Source organism: Nomascus leucogenys, chromosome 4 (genome assembly GCF_006542625.1).
Source record: "Nomascus leucogenys isolate Asia chromosome 4, Asia_NLE_v1, whole genome shotgun sequence".
NCBI classification, from domain to species: Eukaryota; Metazoa; Chordata; class Mammalia; order Primates; family Hylobatidae; genus Nomascus; species Nomascus leucogenys.
In genome coordinates, this window is record NC_044384.1 from 127,730,522 (window position 1) to 127,748,701 (window position 18,180).

Here is an 18,180-nt window from a genome sequence, read left to right on the forward strand (position 1 = left end):
GTGATGTGACCATTAAAAGCGACCTGCCATTCTCTTTCTAAGCAAAAATGCCATAACTTCTTCTTCAAGAGGCTTTTCCACTTTATTACGTTTTCTTGCTCAGTTCTGGGAAGTAGACATTTTCTATCAGGACAAGGAGAATAAGTCTTTTGAACTGTCAAATAGGATATTGCCTGTATTTCTTCACGGTATGAGTTACATGTGCTTCATCCCAGGAATATAAACTAGCCAGACAATAGGCCAGTCCACACATATGCAGGGATAATGCAGCACCCCTGACCTTTGTCAAATCTGCTCTGAGTTACAGGATTTTATTGATGAAACTGTGGATGAAGCTGGTGCCAAGACACCTCAGGGCCCTGACTGGCCTGTAGGTTATGGGTTCATGAGACAAAGTGAAGCAGGGGAGGCCCTGACCCATGCCACTGGAGGGAAACACAGGCTAGACGTTTAGAAAACGAGACGTGGCTAGATTTTTTTTTTCCTACTGAGACTGAGTCTCACACCATCGCCCAGGCTGGAGTGCAGTTGCCTGATCTTGGCTCACTGCAACCTCTGCCTCCCAGGTTCAAGCAACTCTCTTGCCTCAGCCTCCTGAGTAGCTGGGATTACAGGCACGTGCCACCACGCCCGCCTTATTTTTTGTATTTTTAGTAGAGACAGGGCTTCACCATGTTGGCCAGGCTGGTCTCGAACTCCTCCCTCAAATGATCCACATCCCTCAGCCTCCCAAACGGCTGGGATTACAGGTGTGAGCCACCGCCCCCAGCCACTTGGCTAGATTAAGACTGCTTGTATATTCCATGTTTTAAGGGCTCATAATATTTTAACAAATAAAGAAAAAAGCATGGTACTAGCTGTACAAAACTTGAAAAGTACAGTAACTTTTGCTCCTGCTCTGCTTTCATAGTGGACACATTGTTTAAGGCCATTCTCATACATTCTAGAAGAATCCAATTGGTTAGAAAGAATCAACTCTCCTCCAGGAAAGAGGACCTATTAGGCTGCCTGTTTTTCAGGATCTGTGATAGACTGTGTGCATATCCCATCCCACCCACTTTCCTCACCATGTTAACTGACGCCTCTCCATCGAGAGGTAGTGCCTATGCTCCCTCCCCTTGAACCCAGGCAGACTTTTGTAACTGCCTTGACCCATCAGATGCAGTGGAAGTGATACGATTTCTGACTTCTGAGGTCGTGAAAGCAACTTGGCTTCTGCTTGACTCTCTGTCTCTCTGGGTCACTTGTCCTTGGCACCCAGCCACCGTGTCAAGAGGGAAGCCCAGGCTGGGGACCCACGCCACAGCCAGCATCAACTGCCAGACACCAAAGTCAGTGGACCTCCTGACAGCGCCAGCTCCCTGAATCCCTATTGGTTTAAGCCATTTTGTGTTGGGATAAGTTGTTATGCAGTGATAGAAAACTAATAAAAGAAAGATCTAGGCCTCTTCTTGGTAAAAAGCTGCAAGACAAGGGAAATTAAAGATATTTTAGGCCGGGCACAGCGGCTCATGCCTGTAATCCCAGCACTTTGGGGAACTGAGACAGGAGGACTGCTTGATCCCAGGAGTTTGAGACCAGTTGGGCGATATAGTGAGACCCATCTCCACAAAAAATTTATAAATTAGCCAAGTGTGGTGGTGCGCATCTGCAGTCCCAGCTACTTGAGAGGCTAAGGCAGGAGGATTGCTTGAGCCCCAGAGGTCGAGGCTGCAGTGAGCTGTGATTGCACCACCACACTCCAGACTGTGTGACAGAGTAAAACTCTGTCCCGCCCCCTGCAAGAAAACCCCCAAAACTCATTAGCTGTGTGATTTTGGGCAAGTTACTTAACATCTCTGTGCTCCAGGCTCCTTGCCTGTCAATGGAGCCAACATTAATATCTATTTCACAGATTTTTGTGAGGTTTAAAAGGGGTTAATACATATGAAGCATTTAGAAGAGCAGCTGGCATGTGTTCAATACTCTATGTTAGCATTATTGTAGTTATTATCCTCTGTTATAAACTGTTCCTTAAAATGAAACTCAAAGCAAATATGGTAAAACGCCAACATTGTTAAATCCCTGTGGTGTTTTTTTGAGTATTATTTAATTATTGATAGTTTGCTGTATGTTTGAAATAATTAATAATAAAATTGTGTTACACAAAAAGAGGCATGGTCTCAGTTCTAAGGTAGTTCACATGTTAGGGAGGTAGATAAGTCACCTACCCCAGAGAAAAACTTTAGTGTACATGGTATGTGTGTACATGTGCACAATGAGCTCAAATTCTTTCTTTCTCTTTCTTTTTTTCTCTTTCTCTCTCTCTTTTTTTTTTTTTTTTTGAGATGAAGTTTATTTCTTGTTGCCCAGGCTTGGGTAAAATTGCATGATCTCAGCTCACTGCAACCTCCGCCTCCAGGTTCAAGCAATTCTCCTGCTTCATCCTCCTAAGTAGCTGGGATTACAGGCACCCACCATCATGCCTAGTTTTTGTATTTTTAGTAGAGACGGGGTTTCACGACATTGGCCAGGCTGGTCACGAACTGCTGACCTCAGGTGATCTGCCCTCATCCGCCTTCCAAAGTGCTGGGATTACAGGCGTGAGCCACTGTGCCCGGCTTCCTTTCTCCTCTCCTCCCCTCCCATCCCCTCCCATCCCCTCCCTTCCCCTTCTTCCCTCCCTCCCTCCCTGTCTTCCTTCCTTCCTTCCTTCCTTCCTTCCTTCCTTCCTTCCTTCCTTCCTTCCTTCCTTCCTTCTTTTTTCTCTTTCTTCTTTCTTTCTTTCTTTCTTCTTTCTTTCTTTCTTTCTTTCTTTCTTCTTTCTTTCTTCTTTCTTTCTTTTCTCTTTCTTTCTTTCCTTTCTTTCTCTTCCTTCCTTTCTTTCTTCTTTCTTTCTTTCTTTCTTTCTTTCTTTCTTTCTTTCTTTCTTTTCTTTCTTTCCTTTCTTATCTTTCTTTCTTCCTTCCTTCCTTTCTCTACCTATCATTGTCTCTTATTTTTAGTACAGTGTCTTACTCTGTCACTTAGGCTGGAGTACAGTGGGCCAAGACAGGTCACTCCAGCCTTGACCTCCTGGGCTCAAGTTATTCTCCTGCCTCAGTCTCCCGAGTAGCTGGGAACACAGGCATGCACCACCATGCCTGGCTAATTCTTTCATTTTTTTTTTTTGGAGAGATGGGGTCTCCAATTCCTGGGTTCAAATAATCCTCTTGACTCAGCCTTCCAAAGTGCTGGGATTACAGGCATCAGTCACTGTGCCTGGCCCTGAAATTTTTATCTTACCACCTGGCACCAGAATTCCTCTTAAGGAGAGAATAGTGTTTGTTTTGGAAAAACAACTTGATAAGCCACTTCAACTTGGGGTTGAAGGTGGGACCTTGAGGGCTGAGCGTTGGCAGTAGTTCAAATATCAAAGAGACAGAATTACGCTGCTCTGCATGAGAAATTGGAGGGAGGAAAGTGAAGAATAGAGACAAGAGAGAGGATAAGAAAAAGGGAGACCTGAATTGTTGGGAGGCTAGGCTTACCGAGGGTGAAGGGTGTTTCTGTTAGGAATGTGTTCAGCACCAAGTGTAGAAAATGGGACAAGGGTACAGACAATTAGGAGCTTGTTTTTCTCTGATAGCAAGTAGTCCAGAGGAAGTTGGTTTTTGGCTGTGGTTCAGTAATGGTGTTGTGGCCTCACAGACTTCCAGCTGCAGGGAGCATAACTGACCAAGGGCATCAGCCATTGCACTTTAAAATCTATTGCAATGTTTGTGCAAAAGCCATGCATTCCATGGGTTGCTCCCAACCAACAGTTTATGCGGCAGGGATACCAAGGCCAATCCACTCCTGGAAGACCTGGGACTGCTTTGACAGCCACGTTTGGCTTGAAGACTCCTGGATGGCTTTGCTGAACTTGCCTTAGACTATAGAGCAGTCCAAGATGCCTTCACCCAATCTTCTCTCCCTCTTTTCTTGAGTTGGATAGAGTAAGACACCATCAAAATCTGGTGGCTCTCCTAGTCTTATTTGGCTCCCTCCCTATTTTCCCATATACAGGCATATTCCCTAATAAGATCTTTGCCCATTTACTCTTATCTAGACATTTGCTTCCTGAAGGACTTAAACTAACACCATTGGTAACCCTGAGATTTTTCTGGGCTTTCCCCCATGGTTGCAAAAAGGCCACCAGAGTTTGTACCATTACATCCATCTTCAAAAGCAGAAGAAGGAATGAAGAAAAAAAACTGTACCCGAGCTGGGCATGCTGGCTCACACCTGTAATCTCAGTACTTTGGAAGGCTGAGGTGGGTAGATCACTTGAAGTCAAGAGTTTGAGACCAGCCTGGCAAACATGGTGAAAACTCGTCTCTACTAAAAATACAAAAATCAGCCAGGCATGGTGGCAGGCACTTGTAATCCCAGCTACTCAGGAGGCTAAGGCAGGAGAATTGCTTGAACCTAGGAGGTGGAGGTTGCAGTAAGCCAAGATCGTGCCACTGCACTCCAACCTAGGCAAGAGAGCTAGACTCTGTCTCAAAAAAAAAAAACAACAAAAAAAAAAACCCAAAACCAAAACCAAAAAAACAAACAACCAACCGAAAAAACAAGCTATACCCATTACATCCATCTCTTTTATCAGAAAAGCAAAAGCTTTCACAGTAGCCTCCACAGACTCATATCCTAACATCCGATGAAGTTAATTGGACCATCCTTTCTTGAGCATCTTAACTGTCACATGAGGCATTGAAGAAACAGGTCAACACATGTAAGAGTTACTTCTGAGTTACATCACACACTGAAAGAAATTGCCTCCAAAAGAGTATTTTGTGTGATAATTCAACATCTCGTGTATTCATTCTTGTGTGCAGTGTGCAAGAGCTCTGCCAGAATGTTTGTAATTGGGGGAATATTCAGTATTGTTTAAAAATGAAATGTTTTTATGAACACTCAAACCCCAAATGATTTTCCTAACACTAATGACACTAATAAAGCCTTTACCATATAGCTGTTGGCTCAGAGGGCTGAGGAAATTTAAGAGTAACTGTGTATTTCAACAGCTCCTGGAAAAAATCCCTGTATTTAATTTTGTAGCTTTTAAAGCTTCATTAGAACATTTATCATTTTGTGTAAGAAACCAAGAAAACCATCAAAAAGCCATCTGACCTGTATACAATGCTTTCTTGAATAAGCCCTAAAAAATACTAACATCACAGGAAATGATTAAAATGTATCTTTCCCAAGAAATTTGTAATTGGTAGAATTTATCCTACCAAAATGCCAGCTAGTATAGGCCTTTAAAACACAAGCTGCTCTTTGGAAAATATAATTTTGGATTCCACAAATATTTATTTAGAGACTTCCACATGCCACGTGCTGGACTAAGATTTGAATGAATCACGCAAAGTTCTCCATCTTCAGGGAACCATCTTCCAGTGGGGTTGCTGTGATTTGATATGTCCCCTAAATTTTGTATGTTGGAAACTCAATCCCCAAATCCATATGTTGACTGGAGGCGGGGCTTTTGGGAACTAATTACATTTGGATAAGGTCATCAGTGTGGAGATGCTGTGATGGAACTGGTGACTTCCTAAAAAAAGGAAAAGAGAGCTGAGTGAGCTGACGCACATATGCCTGCACTCCTGCCACGTGATCCCCTCCACCATGTAATCGTGCAGCACAAAGGCCCTCGCCAAATACTCTCGGACTTCCCAGTCTCTGAAACTGTGAGAAATAAATTTCTTCCTTTCTAAATTACCCAGTTTCATGTATGGTTATAGCAACATAAAACAGACTAAGACAGAAAACTGGCATGGAAAAGTTTTGGCATGGGACTCTTGGTAATAATGAATATTTGAAAACGTAGAAGCAACTTTGGAACTGGGAAGAGGCTCGAACAATTTTGAAGTAAATGCTGGAAAAACGCTGTATTGCCATAAACGGAACATTAAGGGTGATTCTGGTGAGGGTTCAAAAGAAAAGAAGACTAAGGAAAGTCTGCAACTTCTTAGAGTGAAGTGGTGTGACCAGAACATTGGTGGAAATATGGGCAGTAAAGGCCACTCTGATGAAATCTCAGGCAGAATGGAGGAATAAGATATTGGAACTGGAGTAAAGGTCATCCTTATGACATTGTGGCAAAGAAGCTGGCTGAACTATGTCCATACCCAAGGGCCTTAGAGGAGATGGAACTTAAGAAAAATGAACTAGGCTATCTGGTAGGAGAAACATCTAAGCAGTAAAGCACTCAGGCTACTGCATGGCTACTTTTAATACTTATTGTAAGATATGAAAGGAAACAGAAGGAGAAAATTTGGAAAATGTGTAGCCTGGCCACATGAAGAGTAGAGATCAGTGCAAATAGAAAGGAGCCAGAGGCTATTCATCAAGATAGGAAAAGAATGACTCCAAAGGCATTTCAGAGACCTTTGAGGCTGCTCCTCTCATCACAGGCTCAGAGCTCTAGGAGATGAGAATGGTTTCAGGGGACTGACCCGGGTACCCTCCATGGGCTTCCTGCCTAGGGCTGCCTCAGATCTGTGCTTCAGATCCATAGAACCAACAGCATGCAGTTCCAGCCTGAGAAAGCCACAGGCACCCAACTCCAACCCTCAGGGACTGAAGAGTGAGCAGAGCCCAGGAATGCTGTGAGGATACCACTGTTGCCCAAGGCTTTGGGGACTCAACCCCTGCACCAGTGTGCCGAAAATGCAGGACATGGAATCAAGAGAGAATATTTTCCAGCTTTAAAACTTAATGTTGTTTTCCCTTCTGTGTTTTGGGCTTCCTTGGCATTGGTTACCCCATTTTCTTACCTCTTTCCCCATTTTAGAATAGAAATGTCTATCTTATGCCTGTCTCACCATTCTATTCTGAAAGTAGATAACTTGTTTACTTTTACATGTCCACAGCTAGAGGGGACTTTATCTCGAGAAGAATTATGCTTTAAGTCTCACCCATATATGATTCACATGAGACACCAGACTTTGAAATTTTGAGTTGGTGCTGGAACAAATTAAAACTTTGGGGCTATTGGGATGCAGTTAATGTATTTTGTATGTGAGAAGTGCATAAATTTTGGAAGCCAGTGGTGTTATGCTATGGTTTGCATGTGTCCCCTAAATTTCATGTGTTTGAAACTTAATCCCCATATCCATATGTTGATTGGAGGTGGGGCCTAGGGGAACTTATTAGGACAAGTTAAGGTCACCAGGGTGGAGTCCCCAGGACAAAACTGATGGCTTTATAAGAAGAGGAGAAGAGGTCTGAGCTGGCATGCATGCTGTTGTCTTCTTGTCATGTGATGCCCTCCACCGTGTTATGACACAACAAGAAGGTCCTCACCAGATTCTGGCACCATGCTCTTGTACTTCCCAGCCTCTACAACTGTGATAAATACGTTTATTTTCTTTATAAATTACTCTGTTTACGGTATTCTGTTATAGCATCAGAAAATGGACTAAGGTGAGGGTAAGATAATAAACAAGCAACTGAGAAAATAACAAACAAATTAGAATATGCAGCAGGTGCCACAAAGGAAAAAAGCTGACACTGTGGTAGATTGGTCAAGAATGGCATTTCTCAGAAAGGGATAGGGAAAGAACTCTGAGAAGAGAGGACTTCCCTTGGTGTGTACTGGAAAAAAGAGAAAGCTAGAGGACTTACCTGGGAGAGGGAAAAACTGGGGTGAGATGTGATCTGATCTGTTTTGTGGAAGTGGACCGACAGAAAAGCAGGAAGCTACCAGCGGGTGACAGCAGTGGACTTAGAGAGAAGTCAGTGAACTTGCTTCCTCTAAGATGTAAAATGATCCTGAGGACAAATGCAGCTATCCTGGCTACTGTTACTTCTGGAAGTAATAAACTGACCTTTGTCTCTCACTCAGGATTTTATGCCTTCTGTCAGCACACAGAAAACTGTGGCAGACTAATTTGCAAATAGGGGTAAAATCTCACATTTTGATGATTCCCTGTTCCAACCATAATCTGGACTCTCCCGTAACCCTCTCATGTCTCCACACACAAATCTCACTGCTCCCCAAGTCCTTCCCATCTGAGTAAGTGGCATCACTATCCACCTAGATGCTCGATCCTGAAACCTGAGACTCATTGTTAGTTTCCATGCACACATTCACTCCCTCAGCACATCCTGTTGGTCCACCAAGAACATGAGGGCAAACCAAACTCCATTCATGCTTTTGAAGCCTTTGTCATGTCTTGCTTACATTCCACTCTCTAAAACAAGTCATGGGACCCAGCCTAAAGTCAAAGAGCAGGGAAATAGACTCACTTCTTTAGTGAAAAGAACTACAAAGTCACATGGCAAACAGCACTGGCAAACAGCATTGGGACATTAATAAAATCTATCACAAGCACTAAAGTGAATTTTTTTTTTTTGCTGAGGAGAAGTCTGTTGTTCAAAATAGTCCACAGACACTTAACATAGCATCTACTCTGACTTTAAAAGGGATTTTTGAGAAACTACCAAGAAGAAAGGCTATTTGCCAATAGAGTCCTCAGCAGAGCTGGAAATAGGGTATTTTCTGGGGCCTATGTGTCGGAAACACAATGGCAGTCAATGGCTGGCTCTAGAAGTCTTACATCACCACAAACCTCCTTGCCTTCTGGCTTTGAGGTCTGGCTCAGGCACAGAGCATACCAGCAGGAGTAGACATTCTGGGCCAGGGATTCCCAAAGCCTAATAAGCCTGTCACTGGCAGTATACGAGATGTCGATTTTAGGCATGTGTTAGCTTAGACCCATGTAGTCAAAATAAATGTCATTTAAAAAAAATTTTACTTTCTACTTTTTTTTTTTTTTGACAGGGTCTTGCCCTGTTGCCCATGCTGGAGTGCAGTGGAGCAATCATGGCTTACTGCAAACTTGACCTCCTGGGCTCAAGTGACCCTTCTACCTCAGCCTCCCTAGTAGCAGGAACCATGACTGGCTAATTTATTTTTATTTGTTGTACAGACCGAGACTCCTACGTAGCCCAGGCTGGTCTTGAACTCTTGTGCTCAAGTGATCCTCCTGCCTTGGCCTCCCAAAATGCTGGGTTCACAGGCACGAGCCACCATGTCTGGCTCTTTTAAATTTTTGACAACTTTACTGAGGTATAATTTACATGCCATAATATTTACCCAATTTAAATATATAATTTCCTGAGTTTTAGTAAATATATACAGTTGCACAACCATCACTACAATCCAGTTTTAGAATACTTCAATTATCCCAAAAAGTGTTCTCAATTTCTCTTGTACACACATACAGTCAATCTAGAGTTCTACTCTATCCCCAGGCAACCACGGATGTACTTTCTATCTGTATATATTTGCCCTCAATTTTCATGTAAATTGAATCCTAAAATATGTGGTCTTTTTGAGTTTGGTTTCTTTCGGTTCATTTTTGACATTCACCCACATTGTTGCATATATCAGTAGTTTGTATCTTTTCATTGCTGAGCAGTTGTCCATTGTTTTAAACACATAACCATCTTTGTTTTTAAGAGAGGGTTGGTCTGGGTTCAGAGTCTTGGTAATTAAGAGTATCTAGCCAAAATTCAATGACATTGTTTAGGTTTTATCATATTTATTTTCAGGGTATTTTCTACTTATTGTATGTGGTACTGGTTTTCCATAAATGGTTGTGTATTCGTTATTTAATGCTGCATAACAAATAACTCCAAAACTTAGCAGCTTAAAATAATAAGCATTTGTTACTTACCATGTACTGAATGTTTATTTTGCCCCAAAAGTCACATGTTGAAATATGAACCCCAAGGTGATAATATTAGGTGAGACCTTTGAGAGGTGATTAGGTCATGAAGGCAGAGCCCTCATGACAGAGACTAGTGCCCTTATAAAGGGTACCCCAGAGAGATCCCTTGCCCCTTCTGTGATAGGAGCTTATAGCAAAAAAACAAAAACAAAAAGAAAAAAACAGTGGTCTAGAAACCAGGCCCTCACATTTGCTGGATCTGCCAGCACCTTGATCTTGGATTTCTCAGCCTCCAGAACTGTGAGAAATCAATTTCCGTTGTTTGTAAGCCACCCAGTTTACGGTATTTTTCTTACAGCAGCTCAGGCAGACTAAGACATTGTATCAATCAGTCTCTGAGGGTCAGAAATCTGGGAGGGACTTAGCTGGGTGGTTCTGGCTTTGAGTCTCTCCTAAGGTTGTAGTTAAGTTGCAACTAGAACCACAGTTATTTGAAGGTTTGGCTGAGGTTGGGGGATTGTCTTCCAAGATGGCTGATTCACATGGCTATTGTCTGGAGGTCTCAGTTCTTCATCACATGAGCCCCTCTATAGGGCTTTTCATAATGTAGCAACTAGCTTCCCCCAGAGGGAGTGATTCAAGAGAGCAAGAGAGAAGTGATCGTACTTTGTATGATCTAGTTTCTGAAATCTCACAAGGTCACTACTTTTTCTTCATTCAATTCTCTAGCAGTGAGTCACTACTATTATTTCTAGCCCACACTCAAGAGGAGAATTACGCTTCATACCCCAAAGGGAAGAGCATCAATCTGTGGACAGTAGTGGTTTTAAACCAAAGTTCCCCTTTAAAATATATTTAAAAACCAAAGTTCTCCATTAAAATATATTTAAGGTAAAAGTTAGCCAATTTAAAAAATTAATAGTACAGGTGATATACAGAATCAAGACCATAATATACAAACGACTAAAGTTTGGGAAAACAATTTTAGGCCATCACTTATTAATAAATAAATAAGATTTTAGTTCTCACAAACCCTTATTTAATGTTTGCAGAAAATTTTTGTAAGCCAAGGGCTGGAGTAGGTAAAAAGTTCTTTCCATTACATTACTCTTCTTAAACCTCTCAGGGTTTCTCACTGCCTAAGAAATTAGGGGCTGGATGCAGGGACTCACACCCGTAATTCTAACACTTAGAGGGGCTGAGGTGGGAAGACTGCTTGAGCCCAGAAGTTTGAGACTAGTCTGGGCAACATGATGAGACCTTGTCTCTACAAAAAAATTTAAAAATTAGCCAGGTATAGTGGCGTGTGGTTATAGTCCCAGATACTGAAAATGATGAGGTGGGAGGATCACTTGATCCTGGGAGGTCGAGGCTGCAGTGAGCCGAGATTGTGCCACTGCACCCCAGCCTGGGTGACAAAGCAAGATCCTGCCTCAAAAAAAAAAAAAAAAAAAAAAAGAAAGAAAGTAATTAAGTGTAATCTCTTTATCTTGTTTCACAGAACCATATGGAAGGGTCCAAGCTCATTTGCTTTTCCTGTCTCCATATGTGTATCCTATTGTCTGGTCCAGCACTTGTCAAAGAGAGTTCTGTCCAATTTCAGTGAGCATTACAGGATTCGAGGCCAAATGAGCTTAGGAAACATTGAGTTAAAGAAAGCAAAACTGGTTTATTTCCTGAAGGACTTGTCAGAGCCTTTTCTATGCCAATGCATGTTGGAAAATTCCAAGAGATCCTCACATATAGAATTTCCCCACATTAAAAAAAACTATACCCCCCACCCCCTTATTTTTCTGTGTGAGCATCTTGTGGGACTAGCATGTTAGCACTCCTGTAATGCTGTTGTCAGACAGAGCTACTCACTGTTTTCCTAATGTGACTCATATCTTCCAGCTTCCGTGCTGTTGGGCTTGTGGCTCCTGTTGTCTGGCAGACCCTTTCATGGCAGATGGAACTACTGGCCCCAGTTCCTCACCTCTCTTTGCTTTGCCATGTGATTTTGCAGTTCCTCCCACTAGAAGTGGAGTCTGCTTCCCCATCGCTGACTTCGGACTTGGTCATGTGACTTAGTCAGCAGAAGTGACACAGCCGAGGTTCGGGACGTGCTTTGCAGTTGTTGAGTTTGCCTCTACATCGCCAGGAGAAGAATGGCCCAGATGAACAGATGTGGAACAGACCTGGGCCCCACGTAGTGAGGAGCCAAGCCCAGCAGGGCCCTTGGAGTGAAGCAGAGCTGCCCAGCCAAGCCAGCCTAGATCAACCAGCCCCAGGCCAACCCACAGACACATGAATGAGGTTGGGGTTGGTGTGCAGTGCAGCATTATTGTGACAATAGCTAACTAACAAATCTTCCCCTGATGTCCATCCCCGCTGGCCCATTCCACTCTCTCTGCCCCCTCCCCCCACCTTGACTGTGCATCCTCTCTTCTTTGAACCCCTTAGCATGCCCCAGGCATGCCATCTTACAGCTCTTGTAACTCCTCTGGTGTCTGCTCCACACCCCTTATTTGGCATATCCTGCCTGTGGACAGGAGTTACATCTTTGTCATCTTCACGTCCTATGGTGTCTACTGCCTTGCACTCTACTCAGTGAATCTTTGTTGAACCAAAGTCAAATTTAATTTATTTCACAATTCTGCCTTTGCAGGCTCTGATAAGAAATCATTGCTCGATTTCTTATCAGCAATCGAAATCATACACTCATCAGTGTAAAGAAAAAGAAAGCATCCAATAGAGAGCACCTTTTATTTATTGGAGTTTGTGTTTTCCCAGTTGATAACCTCCTCTGTTTATTACCATCGACAGAAGTTGCTGACAACACCCAGGAAGCGCTTCCAAGCTTAGGAACTGAGGAGGCAACCACTCCCCTGCAAGCTCCACTTCCATCAAAAATTGTACCTTTATCCAAATACCTCTTTATGGCTTCCCTGCTGACTTTGCGGACTGAACTGAAGCTCTGAAAGAGCTTCAAGGGAAACAGGACCATAAAAATGGAAACAAAATGAAGAACGTCTGCCCCAAGGCTCTGCAGCAGTAATAACCCTCATTTTCTGAGAAGCACACAGGACCAACAGCTAAGTTTTATTCTTATTTTAAACGGACTAATTTGGAAGATGGGCCATTGGTCTTCCCTAACATCTATTCTCCAAGGACATGGTCCTGTGCCACCGTCTTAGTGGCTGGCGAACAATTCAGGGATGGGCAACAGTTGTTACAGCCCACTCTGCACCTTGGGCAGGGGTCTTGTGGGCCAGGCAGTTCCTTAGTTGCTGGGCAGCTGCCCAAATTTGCACGGCCCACAGTGCCCCGGCAGCCTGTTCTCTGTACTTCACACCCTCTGTTGGCATACCAGGTCACAGATCTCTGGTGGAACTGCCAGCCACAGAGACAATTTCCATGCTTTTCAAAGCCCCAGTCATCACAAAAGCACCAAATTGGAGAAAGCTCTTAAAATGGGGCATAAAAGAAGGAGGGAACAGGTGAGAATGAACCAGCAGACTGCTTCTGTCTGCCTGAGGAAGAGGCCGTCAGCTGCATTCTGCTTCTGTCTTGATGTTTTCTGTAAAATGCTGGTCCCCTGTGGAGTCAGTCTCCAGAAGACACATTCACCCGCCAAGGTGTCCTAGTTTGGCCACATCCAAGTAAACATGAGGAGCTGGTTCAGATGTGTGTTCAGTTCATTTACAGAGCTGCCTGGAGATGACTGCAGCCACTACAGGCACGTGAGATAACATGAACTTCAAGCTTCTGCTTGGAGATTTAAGAGACTGTGTATGATAAGAATCAGGGAGGGTTCAAGGCGCCCAGGCTCATGGCCACTCAGCTTCCCCAAACCCTCCTCATCCTTCATGCTAGTGATGGGCTGAGGTCAGCACTGTCAATTACAGGGACATTCGGCAAAGTAAACTCAAAACAAGAAAATCCTGATGACAGCTGCAGTCGGCAAACCTTTTCTGTAAAAGGCCAGAGTGTAAATATGTCAGTCATCATGGGCCAGAGAGTCCCTGTCATAACAATTTTGTTCTGCCACCGTCTGCCAAAAGCAGACACAGAAAATACACAAACAAATTAGCATGGTTGTGCTCCAATAAAACTTTATTCACACGTGCAGGTGGCGGGTCCTATTTGCAAACTCTGTTTCGAGTGTTACCCTCAGTCACTCACCTGGGGAGAACAGAGTGACGTACAAATTTTCTCTGCTGGCAGAGAACGAAGAATTTCTTTCCACAGCAATCCCAAAGCATAATCCTACCTTGGTTTTGACTTCCAAACAATTATATTTATTTTTTAAATGTAACTGTAAATGTAAATGTAAAATATCTCCTGTGGTCAGTGATTTTCCTCTGCTGACCTCTTCAAACATTACTGACACCGCTCATAAAAACATCTTCTTGCAATATCTCAGGGCAGTGTTAGAAGTGACTCCAGGACACCCAAATCAATCCCCTTGTTATACTGTCTGTGGAACTGAGGCTCAGGCCACAACAGCAGTTGGTGACAGAGCAGGGACAAAGCACATTTGGCAGTCCATTGTGGATCATGGAGTCACAAGCACTGTTAAGCAATGCCACTCTACTAGCAACAACAAACAATATAATGAAAGCTGTGTATGCATCTTAAATTTCTCATCACATCATAAACTCCATAAGGGCAAAATTGTATCTTACGTTACATTTTTATTAAGTTCTCAAATGAAAATAACTTTTTATAAAAATATTACATGCTTTTAAAAATTAATGAAACAATTTGGAAACATACAGAGGAAAAAGGGAAGATCTCGGCAGGGGTGGTGGCTGATGCCTGTAATCCCAGCATTCTGGGAGGCCGAGGTGGGTGGATCTTTTGAGGTCAGGCATTCGAGACCAATCTGGCCAATATGGTGAAACTCCATCTCTACTAAAAATACAAACAAATTTGCCAGGCGTGGTGGCACATGCCTGTAATCCCAGCTACTCTAGAGGCTGAGGCAGGAGAATTGCTTGAACCTGGAAGGCAGAGGTTGCAGTAAGCCGAGATCACGTCACTGCACTCCAGCCTGAGAGACAGAGCGAGGCTCTGTCTCAAGAAAAAAAAAAAAAAAAAAAAAAGGAAAGGTCTCCTTTCACCCATCCACATCTCCTCGCCGGCCTCCGCAGAGTAACCACATTTCCCCCAACACATTATGAACATTTTCAAATACACAGAAATATTAATTTGGTGGTGAGTACCTGTATACCCCAAATCTAGATTCTACAATTGCCATTTCACATAATTTATCACATATCTGCCCATCTATCCATGTATCTATCCACCCATCAATCCATCGTTTTAAATATGTATTTCAAAGTAAATTGCAGACATCTGCAATGTGCTCCCAACATTGCCCCAATACTTCAGTATGCATAGCATGAACTAAAGTTTAATATTTTTTATGTTTTTGTCTTTTAAGACAAAATTTATATCCAATAAAATACACACATCTTAAGGGTACATTCACTGGTTTGACAAATGCAAGAAATAAACATACACATCACCCTAGAAAGCACCCACTCCCTTTCCAGGCAACCATTGTCCTGATAATTTTCTACCATAGATTATTTTTTCCTGTGCTAGAGCTTCATATAAATGGAATATTATATAGCTATACACACATAAATGTACTCTTTTGTATAGGATAGCAGTTTTTGGCTGCCTTCTCCCTATACACCCCCACATACCCACACAGACTTCTGTTCACTTTCTTTTTACCAGGAGCAGCATACCTTGCACACCGTCCTGAGACTTGCTGAGTTGTCAGGACTCGACAGTGTGGATCAGAGTGTCTGGTTGGAAACCCTCCTCTGACACTCGCTGAGCAGCTTTGGACGAGTGATTTAACTTATCTGTGCTCCAATTTCCTCTTCTGTAAAACAGGAAGGATATTACCATTGCCGGCTTCTTGGGTTCGCGTGTGGCTTACATGGCCAATACTCGGAAGCACTTGGAACAGGGCTGGCCCACAGTGAGGGGACTGCCCTGAGGCTACTAGAGTCCCCTTACCATATATGCACAGAGAGAGCTAAAGTTTCCTGTTTTCTATTCCTAAAAGGACATGCCACACAGCAGAAAGAAGAAGGATGAATTAACATAGTCTCCATACATAAGTTTCATGGGAGCTTACGTCCCCTGGGTGGCCTGGGACATAAAGGTGTGGGAGAGAGGGAGCTTGGCTCCCTTGCCTTGGGCTGAGATAAATTCAGACTAACATGCACCCCCTGTCTTCCGTGCAGGATCAGGCTGAGGCTGGGATGTCACTGAGATCACACCCTTGCTTGGCTTCTTCCCTTCCTAGTCCTGCTTTCTCCAAATCCTTCCAGGCATCTCCTGGGAGCACTTCCATAATCAATCCCTTGTTCACGATTTTCATCTTGGGCTGCTACTGGGGACCCCACCTAAGATGAGATTTTAGTCCATTTATGCTGCTCTATCAAAATACCTGAGACTGCGTAATTTGTAAGGAACAGAAATTTATTTTCTCAGGCTTCTGAAGGTGGAGAAGCCTAAGGTCAAGGGGCCAGCATGTGCAGTGTCTGGTGCGGGCTGCTCCCTGCTTCCAGTACAGTGCCCTGGTACCGCATCCTCCAGAGGAGAGGATGTCCTTTCACGTGTCCTCCCACGGCAGGAGGCCAAAGTGCAGGCAAGCTGAGTGCTGTGAGAAGCCTCTTTCATAAGGGCCTTAATATCCCATTCACAAGAGAGGAGCCCTCAGGCCTAAACAGCTCTTTTTTTTTTTTTTTTTGAGACTGAGTCTTGCTCTGTCGCCCAGGCTGGAGTGCAGTGGTGAAATCTCGGCTCACTGCAAGCTCCGCCTCCCGGGTTCACGCCATTCTCCTGCCTCAGCCTCTCCGAGTAGCTGGGACTACAGGTGCCCGCCACCACGCACGGCTAATTTTTTTTTTTTTGTATTTTTAGTAGAGACGGGGTTTCACCGTGGTCTCGACCTCCTGACCTCATGATCCGCCTGCCTCGGCCTCCCAAAGGGCTGGGATTACAAGCCTGAGCCACCGGGCCCGGCCCTAATCGGCTCTTAAAGACCTCACCTCTTCATACCATTACATTGGCCATTAAGTATCAACATCTGAATTTTGTTTTTTGTTTTTTTTTTTTGGTGGGGGATATTTACGTATTTACATTTTTTTTTTACTTTTATTTTAGCGTACACACGCAGGTTTGTTATGCAAGTAAATTGTGTGTCATGGGGGTTTGGTGTACAGATTATTTCATTGCCCAGGTGATAGCCGCATTACCTGATAGGTAGCTTTTCAATCCTCACCCTCTTCCTTCGCTCCACCCATAAGTAGACCCCAGTGCCTGTTTTCCCTTCTTTGTGTGCACATGTACTCAATGTTTAGCTCCCACTTATAAGCGAGAATGTGCGGTATTTGGTTTTCTGTTCCTGTTTGTTTAGGAAAATGGCCTCCAGCTCCATCCATGTTGCTGCAAAGGACACTATCTCGTTGTTTTTTATGGCTGTGTAGTATTCCATAACATCTGAATTTTGAATTTTGGTGGGGACACATTCAAACTATAGCAGATGGTGCTAAATGCATTTGTTGATGACTCGGACTCATAAGACTCAGCCGCCCCTGTAGGCAAGGCCTAGCCAGGCTCCATCCCCCCGGCTCTGCAGCACAACTGACGCAGCACCCCAGGGTGAGGAAGCATTTGCAGGGCAGGATCCACCGCTCATCTTCCTGGGCCTTCTTTTTCTTAGGTAAAATGGGAGGCGGGTCCCAGATTATCTGAGAGATCTCATTAAAGGACCCTGTGAGCCAAGGCGTGGCTTCATCAGAGTCACCTTATGTGAATGTGGCTATTAACATAAACTTGTGAAGGTGAGGGAGGCTTGGAGATAACCTTCAGACAATGAGCGGTGCCACAGCGGGCCTGAGAGACGGGGAGGCGCAGGAGGGCGCGGAGTCACAAAAGGGACTATCTCTGAGACAGCCAAAAAGTTTTAAAAAATAAAGTGGAGGTTCTGAATCCACGGGAGGGAGGAGTGGACAGTTTACCTGGGTGAGAGCAGGAGCCTGGGGGACTGGACGGCTTGGCGGTCTTGAGTGGGTGGAGCCATTCAGGGGACGGGGAGGAGTGACCACGCAGGGCTCTCTGTGCTGGCAGCCGGATACCACCGTGAGTGCCGTGACTGCCAACTCAGTAGCACCTGCGGTTAGCACCAGTGATGGCCTATTTCGGGTCGTGGGGAGGGAGTCCGTTTATGGCTTATGTAAAGAGCTGGGAGCGCGGCCCATCTCAGACAGTGCTGTAATGTTTACTGTTAGATTCATCTGCACTGACACTAAGCATCCTGCTCGGATAGTGCAGCGGGTTTCCCTCTCTAAGCAGATGCCTGACTGTGTCCATTTGGAGGGCTACAGAGAGGGTGCCTGAGGAAAAGTCAGGAATGGATTTCAGCTCACCAAGTATTCTCTGATTCAAATGAATGCATAGTTTTTCTGGTTTGCACCGCATGCGGGCT